The sequence below is a fragment of the Pinus tabuliformis genome, chromosome 1_2 (assembly GCF_031772625.1).
Source record: "Pinus tabuliformis cultivar Carrire ecotype Pingquan chromosome 1_2, CPIR1, whole genome shotgun sequence".
NCBI classification, from domain to species: Eukaryota; Viridiplantae; Streptophyta; class Pinopsida; order Pinales; family Pinaceae; genus Pinus; species Pinus tabuliformis.
Window position 1 is genome coordinate 469925908 of NC_142298.1, and position 15671 is coordinate 469941578.

Sequence of the window (15671 nt, forward strand, 5' to 3'; positions counted from 1 at the left end):
GATTGCCATTCAGGCGCATGTGGGGGGCATCAATCGGGTTACGCTACAACACAAATTTTTTTATGAGCAGGATACTTCTGGCCAACAATGTTCAAAGATTGAATAACCGCAGTTAGAAGTTGCCATGCCTGTCAAATTTTTGATAGCAAAACCAGAAGACCACCCGCACCTCTGCAGCCAATAGTTGGTGTTGGGCCATTCGCCAAATGGGGCATCGATTTCATGAAATGTAACCCCACCTCGACCGGGGGGCATGGGTATATCATAGTCGCCGTTGACTATTTTACCCAATGGGCTGAGGCGATGCCTACATTAGATAATACTGGTGAAACAATTTCCCTCTTATTTTTCAATCATGTAGTCGCCAGATTCGGTGTCCCACAAGCTATAGTCACAAATCATGGATCACATTTTCGAAATCACATGATGGTCGAATTAGCTGCCAAATTAGGGTTGTCTCATGACAATTCTACTCCATATTACCCGCAAGCCAACAGACAAGTTGAAGAAATCAACAAGGTCCTGAAGCACATGCTACAAAGGACGATTGGAGTTCACAAAAGAAGTTGGCACCTAATCCTGTACTCAGGCTTGTGGGCTTACCAAACATCGGTAAGGAATGCAAACGAGTTTACACCTTTCCAACTGGTGTATAGCCTAGAAGTAGTCTTACCAATCCAATTTGAAATCTCATCCCTCAAACTCGCAATCGACCTTCTCCTCGGGACTTCAGAAGAGGAGGCTCCTTTCCTGGAACTAATCCAGTTGGATGAAACCCATCGTGATGCCACTTTGGCTAAAGAAGCCCATAAGAAACGAGTCAAGGTGCAGTTCGACAAGAATGTCAAACCCCGTGTCTTCTCAGAAGGTGACTTGGTCTTGCTTTATGACCAAGAATCCAATAAATTGGGGGCAGGTAAATTCAAGTCTTTATGGATGGGCCCCTATATTGTTAAGCAAGTGTTAGCAAAAGGAGCCTACGAGTTAATGGATTATGACGAGATTCCATTGGCACAACCTCGTAATGGGTTGTACCTTAAGCGTTACTATGCATGATTCGGTGTGGTAACCTATATTCTTTTGTTACATTTTTGTTTTCGCTAAATTATTTGTTTTGGTCAAGTAAATCCACTTTTTACATTTGTCGCAGATGTCGAACCTATTGGAATCTTTTGTTGGATATGCCGACGGAGCAAGTCGTAGTTCGCGAAACCTATCTTCTGCGGCCTGGGCCATTTTTGACCCAAGCGGCGAGTTAGTAAGTTTCAGAGGGGTATGCATTGGTCGATCAACGAATAACATCACTGAATATAGCGCATTGATAGAACTTCTCTCTGATGCCATCACACATGGCATACATCGACTGGTCGTCAGGCTAGACTCACAGCTCGTCATACTACAAATCACTGGTATCTACTCCGTTCGAAATCCAGCTATCTATCGCATGTTCCTAAGGGTCAAGATTTTGGAAAGGCAATTTGATTTTATTCAATATTAGCATATTTCCAGAACCTTAAACACATTAACTGACTCATTGGCAAATTATGTGTTAGATAGACATTTACAACATTGATAAAAAGAAGCATCTCATCAATATTTGCATCAGGATCATGCAACTTAACCAAAATAAAACTTCGAAAATCAAAAATATATATATAATTGTTTATGGTTTACACATAATGTTCTGTAACCAAGACAAAATTGGTCAAATGACCCAAAACGCAAAACGCTAGGGGGCACCCTAGTCTAATGATGCTCGTGATAGCAAGTCACAACCTCTGCGATCATGCGTAAGAGCCTAGTCCATCGTCTTGGCACACCAGTAGTATGCCGTTGCAACCTCAAGGGGAGCTCGTCTGTCCTCACATCTGGAATACCGAGAGTGAGGCCCTCGACCTGATCCTGTAATGTTGTGAGAGTCTCGGCCACATCGAGGTCGCGAAGGATAGCCCTTCCAACAGCCTCTCCTGCTGGGGCGGCAGTAGGCACTCTCAGGCGTACTACTGGCCGAACAGGACCGACATCTGCATGAACACATGAGTTTTGATTAGTATTGACAGGATAAAGCACAAGGAAATTATAAAAGAAAAATGATAGATAGGAATATGGTCAAAGAATTTACCAATGGCACCCCACTGTTCGCCAGCCGGCAGTACCAAATCTCGGTCACCTCGGAAGTCCATACCAGCATATGAATACTCGGAATAAACCATCTCCTGACAATCAAACCACCTGAAGAAGGTATCAGAAAAGGAAATCTGAGACTGACCAGCATGCCTAGACATATGGTCGATCCATCTCTACATACGTGGTTCAGTCGGTGGAGGTAAATCGAGTGCAATATATTGCAGCTGCAGCAGTGGTATCTTTTCCAAGGCGAAGGCGGTCAAGATAGAACCATATCCAAAGTTCTTCAATCTCCCGCTCTTCACCTTGGTCAACTGTTCTTTCATCACAAGGAGTATTGCGTCGCACCATTTGAACACCTGCGGTTGGAGACATTCTGAGGCATACTGCATATAAGATCGATTGGCCACATGAAGAGCCACAACACCAGCCATCCTACCAAAAGTGAACAGAATAGTCCTCAGGGACCTGTCAGTGACATCTCAGATGATGATATTGCCATCTCTACTCGGCTGAGATCCCTCGCTGCAGTACCTGCGAACATAATCTCTCACAGATTCACCTCCTCGGGCCGAACCTGATAAAGAGATGGGGGCACCCCGCCTCGATAAGCCGGTCAAAAAATATATGTCCACTACAGTCAAGGGGATAGATTTTCCCCTAATCTGGAACGCCTGGCTGGTAGGATCCCGAGCATCGAGAAAATACTGCAGCAAGTTGATTTGTTGTCTCATGCTAGAAATGCGGAAAAACTTCAGCAAGCCACAGTTCCGCAGTGCGTTTACTGTAACCAGATCATGTAAAGCAAGCATGTCCTCTTCTTCATGCTCACGTTCTCACCATTTAATAGTCATATTGCTCCAAAAAAACTCTGAAAACAAATAAGAGAAGAGTTAGATCCTGATTTGGTGAGAAACAGACAAAATTTCCATCAAAAACCTGTGCATAAATTTCCTTCCTTGCGCTCAGCGCACCTACAGTAGTGTTCTAGGTGTGTTGCATGTTAGTTGGCCAGTATTCAAGCTAACATCTAATGCACCTTTCGATACACAAGGGGTGCGATGGAGCCAGCGTGAGTTTTTCAAACCCCAGAGGCTCAGAAAAACTAGAAATCAGGCTCAGAATACAAAATGGAAAGCATGAAATGAAAGAGCTCCTACCTGGTCCAGACGGCGCCGAGAATCGTCCACAGAATCTCCCGGAATCAGCTGATGAAAATCAAGGGGGAAAAGAACCTCCAAAGCCCCAATAAGCCAAAGTTCAAATGAAATGGTAAAATGAGAGGTAAAAGCACTTTTAAATTACTTTTTACGTAATTCGAGTAAAATATTAGTGTTCTAACTCATTTTTCAAACATATATTGTTCATTTCTAACTAGTTTGATGAAGCGATTGAAAATGCAGTACAATCTTTGAAAGAACAAAGCTATTTATGGTAAAGTCAAGAAATGACCATTGTAATCAAGTAGTTTTAACGTGGACTTCATGCTCGTTAAAAAATAAACATAAGCAATGAGCAAATGTTTCCCCCAGCGTTTAAGCTCAATAAAAAATGAACCAATTCCCGGTAAATAATCATCGTGAATGTAATACTTCAGCTTTTAAAGCCCTGGTCGTGTTCCCATCATCACCTCCACTCTGTATCGGCCGATCATTCACCTCCATTTGATTGTTTACCCCTTTTGAGGAACAGCTGCGAAGAGTGATCCAGCTAACCATCCTTGTAACACTGCCGTGATTGGAAAATTCCAAACCTTACCTGGAATCAACTGCTACCCAATTTTATCACTCGTTCCTCAAAGACGAGTCTCCTTTAAGCTCTTTTCAACTGACTCGTAAAATATGAAAATATTGCCGACCCATTGGCCTCTCCAGCTCGTTAAAGGGACTGGAAGTGCTATCCCTCCTTTAGATTTTAATCTTTTTGGACCTGAGGGATTATTACACAAAAAGATCGAGCGCTTGTTTTGTTCGGCTCGTTAAAAGTATCGAGAATTCATCCCTTCTGTATTGTTTTATACTTTTTCGGACTTAAGGGATTAGATGACGAAAAAGGGATTTTGGAGTTTCCTTTACATCCCTTTTCAGACTCTCTAAAATTGAAAGTGACTGAATTATCTTTTTCGTTAAACTCGTTAAAACCTAATAGCGACAAACATGTCCATAGCAGACAAGAATGAGTTTCACTATCGCTAGGCTCATTAAAACATAGCGATGGGTTTGCCCAAAGGGAAAATTATAGAAAAAGCAGATGTTATCCTCCTCAAGCTTGAAAAAAATAAAGAGGTACTGGTCAGCAATGACTAGGGAAAATTTGGGAAGAAAACTTGAAGAAACTTTGTTGGTAGCAAGTCGCTCTTGAACATGACACTTTCACTCCGCATCCAAGTCGGGTTGGGTTGTTTCATTCACCGGTCACATCACCATGGTCCCATCACACCATCCACATTTGGGGTTAATGCTACCAATCCATCACGTCAGTGTCGCTGATATGTCCAAGAGAAGTCACTCAGAGAATTCACCTGTGTCTCACCCGCCGCAACACATTTATGCTCCATTCTTTCATGACCGCCACCCTGAACCTTATATCACCAGATTGTTTTCACCTCCATTAAAACCATTTGCTCCGTTCCGTGTCATTGATGTGGGATTCATTAAGGCCCTCCTATGATGGATCGCTTCTTGTCGACATCAGCTCATTATCCAAGAAGTCGATCTAGGGACACCCCTTTCAGTACTTTGAAGCTTGCATGCCTCAATGGCAAGTTTCTCACTTCCGGCGACAGGTTTACATCAATGGCCTTCGACCGAAAGATTTTGCGTGGTGTTCGACGCCAAGTCCTTTATACACACCACGTGAATTCTACTGCAGTACCTTGAGGGTCATTATCATTATCGGTGATTCCTCTCACGCTTATTAACAACTTACATCATTGGCTGGTAATCAGGCGATGTATTTCCATGTTCGACTCCAAAACATCTCTCACATGGATCGACTTGTACTTCGAGTGAAGATCGAACGAGATTGAAGACCCCGGATCTAGTTTCATCCATCCGGGCTGTGATATATATTCAGGGAATCAAAGACATCAAATGTACATCATTGCTGCACAGATAATCATCCAATCAAAGGGATGATGACTCTACCAGAATCATCAGTCTACACTCAGATGATTGTCTGTCCTATGTACATGAAAATGAATTTATAAAGCTGAGCATGGGAATGCCTGCCTGAGCTAGATCATGAAAATATTATGAAGATAATTTATTTTATTGTATCTTATTACAGGTTTCCTCCCAGCTTGAAAGAACTTCAGATTCTCATGATAAAGCATTTCACCCGACATCAAAAAAGATTAACGATCTCATGCTTTAGGGGGCAACTGTTATAGAAATTTTTGGGCACTGAAACCCAAAGCATAAAATTTCCATAAACCAAGGGCTCCTAAGTCCCTAAAAGTGTTGTTCTAACCCCTAAAGGAGCAAGGTCAACTGATTACAGCTTCTCCCAGAAGTTCTCCATGAAAAACCACACAGAACTGGTCAAAACAGGATCATTTCACCTACTCCATAGGCAAAGTGCGTTGCATCTCACCTAAGTACACTCTGTGGGTGCGTTGGATTTCAAAAATCCCTTCTATGGGGTGCGATGGGCGAGAAGTGACAAATGGAAGTGTCAATCCGCGAGGTGGAGAGGCATGGAATCTTCCAGAAACTTCTCCTGTGACACTTGCCTCTCTGAATTCGACCAAGGATGAGTAAGAGATCATCAATCTCCAAGTGGAAGCAAGAACTATTAGAGGGAAGACACTAATCAAATCACAAGCTGACTCATCTCCCTTACAGATATCTATATATGGATCCCTCATCCTAGAGATCCAGAGGCAGGAATTTTGCATCTTGTAAGGAATTGTTATTGGTTTCTTGAGGCAACATCATAGTGTTGGGTGATCTAATCTTTGCATGAGTTGAAGAAGGGCTTACTTGTTGAGAGGATGATGCTGGGTCAGAACAACTGGTTGTAACTCTCTTGGCTCTTTCTTGATTATCAATAAAGCTATTCAAGTTTTCCTCCATACTCTTGTGTCGTTTATGTTTTATGCATTTGTATGGTCAATTTACATCTGATCCTAGATTGTTTATGATAATATATCCATGTTCTTGTATAGTGTTATGCTACTTTGATTCTATAGGTACTCTGTGAAGCTGGGTGTACAAGGAAGAAAGTAGCAAAGGACTATCAGAAGAGAGAGGAATCAAACTAGGAGCCAAGCGCAAGACAGAGGTTGGTATCCTTTATTCTTCTCTCATCTATCTTTCATAAAGGAAAATGAAAGTAGTTTTACTTTGTTTGTTTCTAAGGTAGCTACCACACCTTAGTGGGATTAATAGTTCTGCATAGACACTTTTCCTTATAACAGTTTGCCAACAAAATAAAGTTGAGACAATTAACACCTTAGGTGTTTTACAACCATTAGCCATTCCAAGTTAGCGTTGGGAGGATCCCTCAATTGATTTTATCATAGGTTTACCCAATTCCAAAGGAAAGAGTGTCAACATGGTGGTATTTGAGAGACTTACCACATATCTACACTTTTGTGCACTATCTCATCCTTTAAAAGCTAGTACACTCACTACTACATTTGTGGAAAGAATTCAAAAGCTACATGGAAACTGAAAAATTATTTTAACTGACAAAGATCTTGTTTTCACTATAAATTTTTGGTTAGAATTATTTTCTTGTGTTAGTACTCAATTAGATCATATCTCATCATATCATTCTCAATTTGATGGGAAAATTGAGATAGTGAAAAAATGTTTTGAAGGATATCTTCATTACTTTGTATCTGATAAACAAACACAATGGGTCAGGTGGTTACCTTTAATAGAATAATGGTATAACACTTCCTTCCATATCGTCACAAAAATGACCCCATTTATGGTGCTGTTGGTGGTGATGGAAGTCTATCATATAAGGGGTTCTCCTCGATATGAAGTCCCAACTAGACCTCACACTGTTTGGAGTAGGAGACCCATATGGAGTATTGACTGAACCACCATAACTCAAAGGTTTGACTTGGCTTCAAGTGGTAACATAAGAGATTATACACATAACCTTTGAAACAAACAAGTAAGTTGGAACTATGAATCACACATTTGCATTGCATAAAAGGATATTTCCATGAGAGGGAAAGAGAGAGTGAGCCTCTATAAGGAAAGTAATAGTGCTATACTAAGAGAGTCACACAAGAGCAAGGAAAGATTCATTAATTAACCTACAAATTAGTTCACAAAATAATAACGATTCATGGAAGAAAATACAACACAAATTCAACATGATAAATAACAAAGCCAATGAAATAGTTCATTTTCTTTAGTATGTATGAACACAACATATACCACAAAAATCTAAATAATAGTGTTACAAAAATGCATGGAAGTGTGCTGGCTCAACGAGATTTTGATAATTGAGTGAAAGTTCCAAGTAAAAAATTATAATGGTGAGGCACTAACTCCAATAGTGGAACATTAAGTCACTAATTTCTCCTCCAAGGAATGATCTTCTCACTTATTCCAATCTAGAGGAGCCAAGGCTAGCTCTCAAAAGTACAAGCCTCCAAAATCCCTTTGCTTGAGTTATGATATTTCTTTTATAACAAGAGGAGTGACCTTTCATATCCCCCATGACTCTTGGAATTCTAAGTGACCCTTGAACTTCTATAAGACTCTTGGACTTTTCCTGGTGACTGTTTTTTCCACATGTGACTCATGGACTTCCACATATTTACATATTCTCGTTATTTCTTGAAAATACATAACTACATTCCACATCATGTGACTAAGTACATGGATTGCATGGAATAGTGATGACACTTTGAGAGGCCATGATTTGACAACTGTGACATAATACTTCATTGCATTATATCCTTGTCAAGTGCCTCCCTTTGTTGCTATGTATTCCTTTCTTCATGATAGATCTGATATGTACTTTATCTTCGCCTTCGAAAGGGTCTTGGATTAGTGTTGGAACATTCTGATTCATGATTCTATCATGGTATAGGATCTCTTCATGTATTCGTGATGGTTCTTGTTTTTGCTTATTCTCTACAAATATTTCTTTGTTTCTTCTCCTTGAAATATTCTTTGAGCATCATCTTTCCATGTTGAGGTGGTACACTTTCCAATGAAGTTCAATCATAACAAGGCAAGATCAGTCTAGAAATCACCTATTCTACCATTACTTTTCTCATGGAAGAAGTTGATTGTGATAGGTCTGTGTAGGAGATGAGAGAGAGGCTTGTTGGGAATTGCACAGTTGAGCTCAATAGTGGCTAGGGGGTGACCCCACTACCCATTGAAACTACACAATGCACTATAGGAAGGGGCTATTCAGGGTCCATCACAATGAGCAAGTGCAAGAGACAAGGTTGATGAGCCTGCTAAATGAAACTGCGCAGTGATAAATGGAGAGGGAGGTAATTACTATGCAGGTGAGCTTCATAGTGACTGAGGGAAGGTCTCACTGTGTACTGGAAATGTGCAATGCACAGAGGGAGGAAAGGAAGAACAAGGCATGGTGTAGTGAGGGTTTCTAGTCAGCAGAGGAGCCAAGATTAGGCACTACAACTGTGCAATGTGCATTGCTTGATGGGTATATCCCTATGACTGCGTAGTTGTGGGTTGTAGTGGCTCAAAGGTCAATCCATTGTCCACCAGGAATGCACACCTTGCAACATGAGGCTCACTAGTTGAGGAGATTGCGTGGTGGGTTGAGGGAAGAAACTGGAAGGTTAATTCACTTTGCCTTGAGGGTGTTCACTACAACATGAAGGGAAGTAAGCCTTTGTATTATGTAGTTTATCATTGCAAGGGGATGGAGAAAACCTTGATATAAACTAGAAGTGCTCCGTGCACTATACAAGGTAGAATTGATCAAGGCTCAGTGCAGTGAGTTAGTAAAAGCAACAAGGGTTTAATGATTATGCTTTGAAGGTGCTCAATGCACAATAATAGGAGCTTTCTCTGAGAAAGGATCAGTGCACAAGTTGAGGAAGTTAGTATTGATCAATGAGGCTCATGGATAAGCAATGCTCATCACCAAGTTGAGGATTCATTAGAGAAATTTTGAGGTAAAAAATGGGCCTCAAAACAATAAAGTACAACCAAAATCAATTTTATAAGAACTAGTAGGATTAAATATGATGATGTCAACGATGGGGGATGATTCACCACTTTTGGAGTAAATGAGTAAACAGATTAAAAAATAAAAAAAGTAAAAAAACTATATTTTGAACTCATCTCCCTAAGTTTTACTCAAAGTTCGAGTGGGAACACTCATTGGATGTGAAATTTAATTCCTCAACCAAGGAGTACCCATGTTTCATACTTTTGATGGACCCTGCTACAGGAAAAATAAAAAATACATGAAAAACAATGATTACAATCACATTTTTTCATGTATTTATCATTTTTTGTGTAGCAGTGTTCATTAAAGTATGTAACATGGGTACCCCTTGGATGAGGAATTAAGTTCCACATCCAATGATTGCTCCTGCTTGAAATTTGAGTAAAACCATAGGGGGATGAGTTGAAAAAGCAGTTTTTTTCTTTTTTTTTTTCCCTATAAAATTTGATGATGTAATCTAATAATATTTTATTATTTCCACTATTATTTTATAATATTCCTTAGGAGGCCCATTTTATACTTCAAAATTTCTCTAATGAGCACTTTGATAACTTGCACCTGGCAAGAGGATGAAGAAGAGCTCCAAGATGGCTAAGTGTGGGACCAGTGAAATAAGAGAAAGAAAGGCCTTGAAATAGGTCTCAAACACATATCACACACATGGATGCTAATAATTGCAAGCTAAGGGAATGCACAAGACTAACAATCAAGAGTCACACCTTGAAACAATAACAAATAAACACTTAGTTTTGTGACACTTGGAATACAACTTGCGACATGAGTGTCGATTATAACCCCAAAAGTGCGCTAGTGATGTAGTCCGGGTCACCTTGGCTGCCAATAACACCAGGCTAATCCACTCACATCTCTGTATTAATGTCAAATTCAACAGTATTTCATGAAACATTAACATATGAAATCAACTCAAGAATATGGGTTTACTTTGATAAATTTCATGATAGATTTTCCTCTCTCCTTCCACTCTTTTTCTCGCCTCATTTCATAAATCCAATTGCGTACAGTTCAACTTAACAAATAGTGTAACGAGCAGGCCACATGAACATTTAAAAACTAAACACGCAATCCCAAAATTTTTCTGTTCGGTCACAACAAAATGATTTTGTAGTACCCATTAAAACCCTTTAGGCGTTGCGAAATGATTTCATAGTGCCCCTTCAAAAAAATGTATGGCGGTTTTTGGGAAGATGAAAGGACCCGACCTTGTTCCCAATCGACTCTCCACAACCTTGGGTGGATCCTTGATGTAGTAAATGATTTTATACGCCTTTCTTCTCCGGGATTTACTATGATAAATTTCCAATAGAAAAAACAATCAAAGAGGATTTTTTGTTTGTTTGTTTGTTTGAAAACATTTCCAGAACAGAGTGATAGGTTTCACTGATACAACATTCAAATCACTGTAAATCTCACACATTCACTACTCTAGAACAAAGTGAGTGATCCCACTCGCCTTTTTTCATTAATGTTTGCACACTAGCTCAAATTTAACTATTAGAAATCCAATTAAACATACACAACAACATTCAAAACAGGGTGCTCTATCTTGCTACTAAAACAACACTCCTATTACTAACATAAAACCAAACAATCACCATTCATGGGGGCAATGAACATTCCTCCGCCGAGTTTCAAAACCATTGCGACAAGAATGCCAAAGATACATGAACAAACCACATGGCAGTTGAAGCCACAATGTACCAACTCTTAATACCAATCATTCTGACAAATTACAGGGTCTAAAAACTGACCAAACACACATGAATAAATTATGAAATTAATAACAATTTACAACAAAAATTTATTTAGGTTAACTACAAAACTTCAACTCATTTCATAATCACCCAACTTATAGCCCCAAATTGTTGTTTATTATGCCATTCACACAAAAATACATTTTGTTCACAGAGATTGAAGGAACAGGCATTTGTAAAACCTCAAAACTATAGTTACATAGAAGGACAACGAGTTCCTCTCTGCTCTCCCTCTCTCCTCTCTTCTCTCAAAATATTCTCTTTTTCTTCTTTTTTTTTGTTCTCCTCCCCAAAAACTCTTTTCTTATTGTTTCCCAATTTAAATTGATCATAAAAACCAAGAGTCACAACGGGTGAATTGTTTCCCCTTCTCCACAAAATAAGGAAAATTGAAAAATATATTTACATTAGAAAATACCTTCCCCAACTTATTCTAAAAATAAAAAATCACTTCCTAACGTAAATATTTACAATTTCTTAAACTTTTAAATTTTTTTCCCAACATTACCATATGACCATCCCATCACATTGTTAAGATCTTGTCCAAACTCTCACTTATTGTGTTGGGTCTATGAATCTACATCATCTTGCCAAGGTGAAAAAAGATTCATGGTCTCCTAACCATGTGTTGATGAAGTGAATTTTCCTCGATCCCAAGCTTTATGTTGTAGCTAGTCCTTCTCCTTGTCATGTTGCTACTCTACTATTTTCTCATTCTATAGTTTTCCTCCTTCTTTATGAAAACTTGCTCTACCATATGCAACATGCCATCCTTTATTCTCCTCTTCCTCGCAAAGCCCTTCTTCCTATGCTTATTCAACATTAGCTTCCTTATTCAATCTCGAAGTCCAACTTATCCTTGGGATGACTCAAATCACTGTTTCCTTGATGAAATTTATCATTGCTATCCCTTACTAACATCCTAGTGACTGAAGCTAACTCCTCCATTCCTAGATCTTCCTTGAAGATGTTGTATCTTTTTGGGGGTTGATCTTATCTTCCCTATACTAGTTATATTATTTCCTTCGTGGAAAATTTATCTTTCATTCCTCCATAGTTGTTTAAGACACTTGTATGTCTTTCCTCCTGCTTCCCTTTAGAAAATATATCACCATATCCTTGCTGGAACATATTGTTTGTATCCTCTAACTATTGCATCTCATTTTTCGTCTCATCAAAATTTGTATAATTTATATGGTTTCCATCTTCTATATTTCCTATTAGCCACTTTTCTAAAAATTCAATTAAAAAAATTATATTGACGCAAGGAAATTGTTCATGACATTCTACCTCAATTTCTTTGGGTGCAATATACATATCTATGTTATTAGACATGTATAAATTATCTTCTCCTTTTGTATCCTCTGCAACAATTTATCCAACAACTGTAGTTAAACATCACACCTTACAAGCACTCTATCTTTCTCTAGAATATAAATCAAGTTCTGCTTGTCCTTCCTCATCTCTAATTTCTGATTATGTTCAACTTCAATTGTTTGCACAAACATTTCTTCAACTTCGCCATTTATAATAGAATTCAAATTTTGTACATTCTTCTTCATCTTTGTAATAATGTCCAAATATTGTCCACCATTCTTTTCTAAACCTGCATTCACACACAAATTGTTAGTTTCAAAATCACAAGGCCTTATAGCCTCATTGGATGCTTCTAGCACCATTTCTTCAAGCTGATCTCCATTCTCCAAATAATATGTGAGACTCCTAAGATACCCTCATCCAACATCTTCTTCATCACTGTCATCCTCTCCAAGGATAGATCCTTGTTCTGGTGTACAAATGTACACTATCTCTTTCTCAATTTCTCCAAGCATCATTTCCTCATGCAACACTAAAGCTTTGAAGCTGCCCATCAAATATTCATCTACTTCATCCACAATAACAACATACTCCTAATATCAACACACATGGGTTCATCAACCTTAAGCTTATATTCCATGGCTACAATTACCCATGGCACATATTCTTCATCTTGACTATCCTTTGTCTTCCTTCCAACCTCTATAACAACACTTAGTGACTGTTTCTCCTCTTTGCACATAAAAAAATCAATGCTCTGTCCTTCACCTAGAACAACTCTTGCATTCATACACCAACTTTTAAAATCAAAATCATCATGGTTTGTATCCTCCATTAACACCTCAACCATCATATGTTTCTTGTCCTCAAAACTTGTGAGCCTCTCAACTAGTCTCTCATCAACATTTTTTTCATGTTGGTATTCAATTTCCAACTTGCCCATGAGATTTTAAGCTAGTATCATTTCAACATTATCATTCTCTCTTTCTTCAAGGTTTACTCCTTATTTAAGTTGACAAAGAACTTCTTCTTTAATAATTGTACTTGCTGCAACTCAACTCCTTTGAGATTTTCCTCCAACTGATCTTTTATCTTATATTCAAATTCCTTGAGTTTCTCCATCAACTGAGCATTTTATCTCTGTCTTAGCTTCACCTGCAACAAATTCCATTTTACTTTCTTCTGGAGAGTCCATCTATAACCTTGGTCTTCCTCATATTTCTATAGAAGTCCTCTCATCAATTGTAGTTGTAATTGGATTTCATCTACTTCTCTATCAAGTTTTTCCCGATTTGATCTACTATGTATTCTCTTTGAACCTTTAGTTTGAATATCAATAGTCACAAATCTCCTTCTTCCATGAGCTTCTCCTTGCCCATGGTGAGCTGCACACAAGGCACTGCAAGAAGTTGACTTCACCAAATTGCTTGTAAATACCATACTAAACTCTTCCATGCCTAGTCTTCTCCTGGTATTTCTACTAACTCCTTCCTCTGGAATCTTCTTCTGAGCACTCTATGCTCTTCTAGCTTCTGCATTCAATTTACTCACCTTCTTCATGTGAGAATTTTTTTCTTCCCCACTTTCTACTACAAGGTTCCTTGCCATCATCCTCAATTGAAAACATTCATCACCACTAATTGTAATCAATAATTAATCCATGGTTATCTGAAAACAAAAAACCATTACCTCCTTGTTTAATATTCACTTGAACACACAACTGCTGCTGCAAAATTATTCTTACTGCCATCATCCCTTTGCTATTGCAGGCCTTCTTGTTCTCTAAATTAGCACCATTATTCTTCTTGATTGCTTCCTAAGTCAATATGTTCTACTTCAAGGTAGACATCCTCCACTATGTCTGCACAACACCTCACAATCAACAAACCTCAATTCAATTTAATTTGAAAACAAAGATTTACCTCAATCTGCTATAAACTCTGCTTCCTCCAAGAGCTTCCTATATATTTCTCTAAGAGATGTAAAGCTAAAATCTTTCCATGGATCTAATACCACTTGATGCAGTCCGGGTCATCTCAGTTGCCAATAACCCCAGGCTACTCCACTCACACCTTCGTATTAAATTCAAATTCAACAATATTTCATGAAACATTAACATATGCAGTCAACTCAAGAATATGGATTTACTTTGATAAATTCCATGAGATATTTTCCTCTCACCTTCCACCATTTTTCTCATCTCATTTTATAAATCCAATTACATACTCTTTAACTTAAGAAATAGTGCAACGAGTAGGCCAAACAAAAATTTAAAAACCAAACACGCAATCCTGAAAATTTTCTATCCAGTTGCTACAAAATGATTTCATAGCGCCCATTAAAATCTTATGGGCTCTACGAAATGATTTCATAGCACCCCTTTGTTATAGACATTTTTGTGCCTTACAGCTATAAGCATGAAATGTCCATAATCTAAGGGATCCAAAGTCCCTAAACATGTTGTTCCTACCCCTAGAGGAACAAGGCTAACAAACCACAACAATTCACAGAAGTTCTCCACCAGAAACTGCTCAAAAACAAGTCAATTCAGAATCAATTCAGAGGCTCCACTAGCTGCCTGCGTTGAAATGCAGAGGCTACACTGGCTAGTTGCATTGCAACGTAGGTGGAAGCACTACTAGGGTGCACTGAGCGGGAAATGACAAATGGCAGGGTCCTTTGTGCGAGGTGTAAAGATTGTGGAAGCTTCCAGAATCTTCCTCCATGACACTTGCCTTGATGAGTTCGACTAAGTGATGAGTAAGAGGCTCTTAGTCTCCAAGTGGAAGCAAGAACTGACAGAGGGAGAGGACACTAGTCAGATCTCAAGCTGACTCATCCTCTCTCCAAACATCTATATATGGATCTCTCGTCCATGAGATCCAGGGGGCTGGAATTTTGTTATTGCAAAGAATTGCTTTTGGTTTGAGATTGGAATCATTGGGTGCTTAATGCTTTGAAGGGAGGTGAAGAAAGGATTTCATTCGCTGGGAGGTAGATGCTGGATTGGAACTCTCTTGGTTGTATCTCCTCCTGAACCTTGTTATTCATCAATAAATCTATCTTGGTTTCTCCTATATACTGATGTATCTTTGATGTATGATTGCATTAGTATGTTTAGTTTATTTCTAATCCTGAACTAGTTATGAATATGAATCTATGTCTTTGTGTAGTGTTCCCTTCTTGTGATCTTGCAGGAACCTGTTGAAGCTGGGCGAGTGAGAAGGCAAGTAGCTGGGAACTCTCAAAGAGAAGAGAAACCGAATCGAG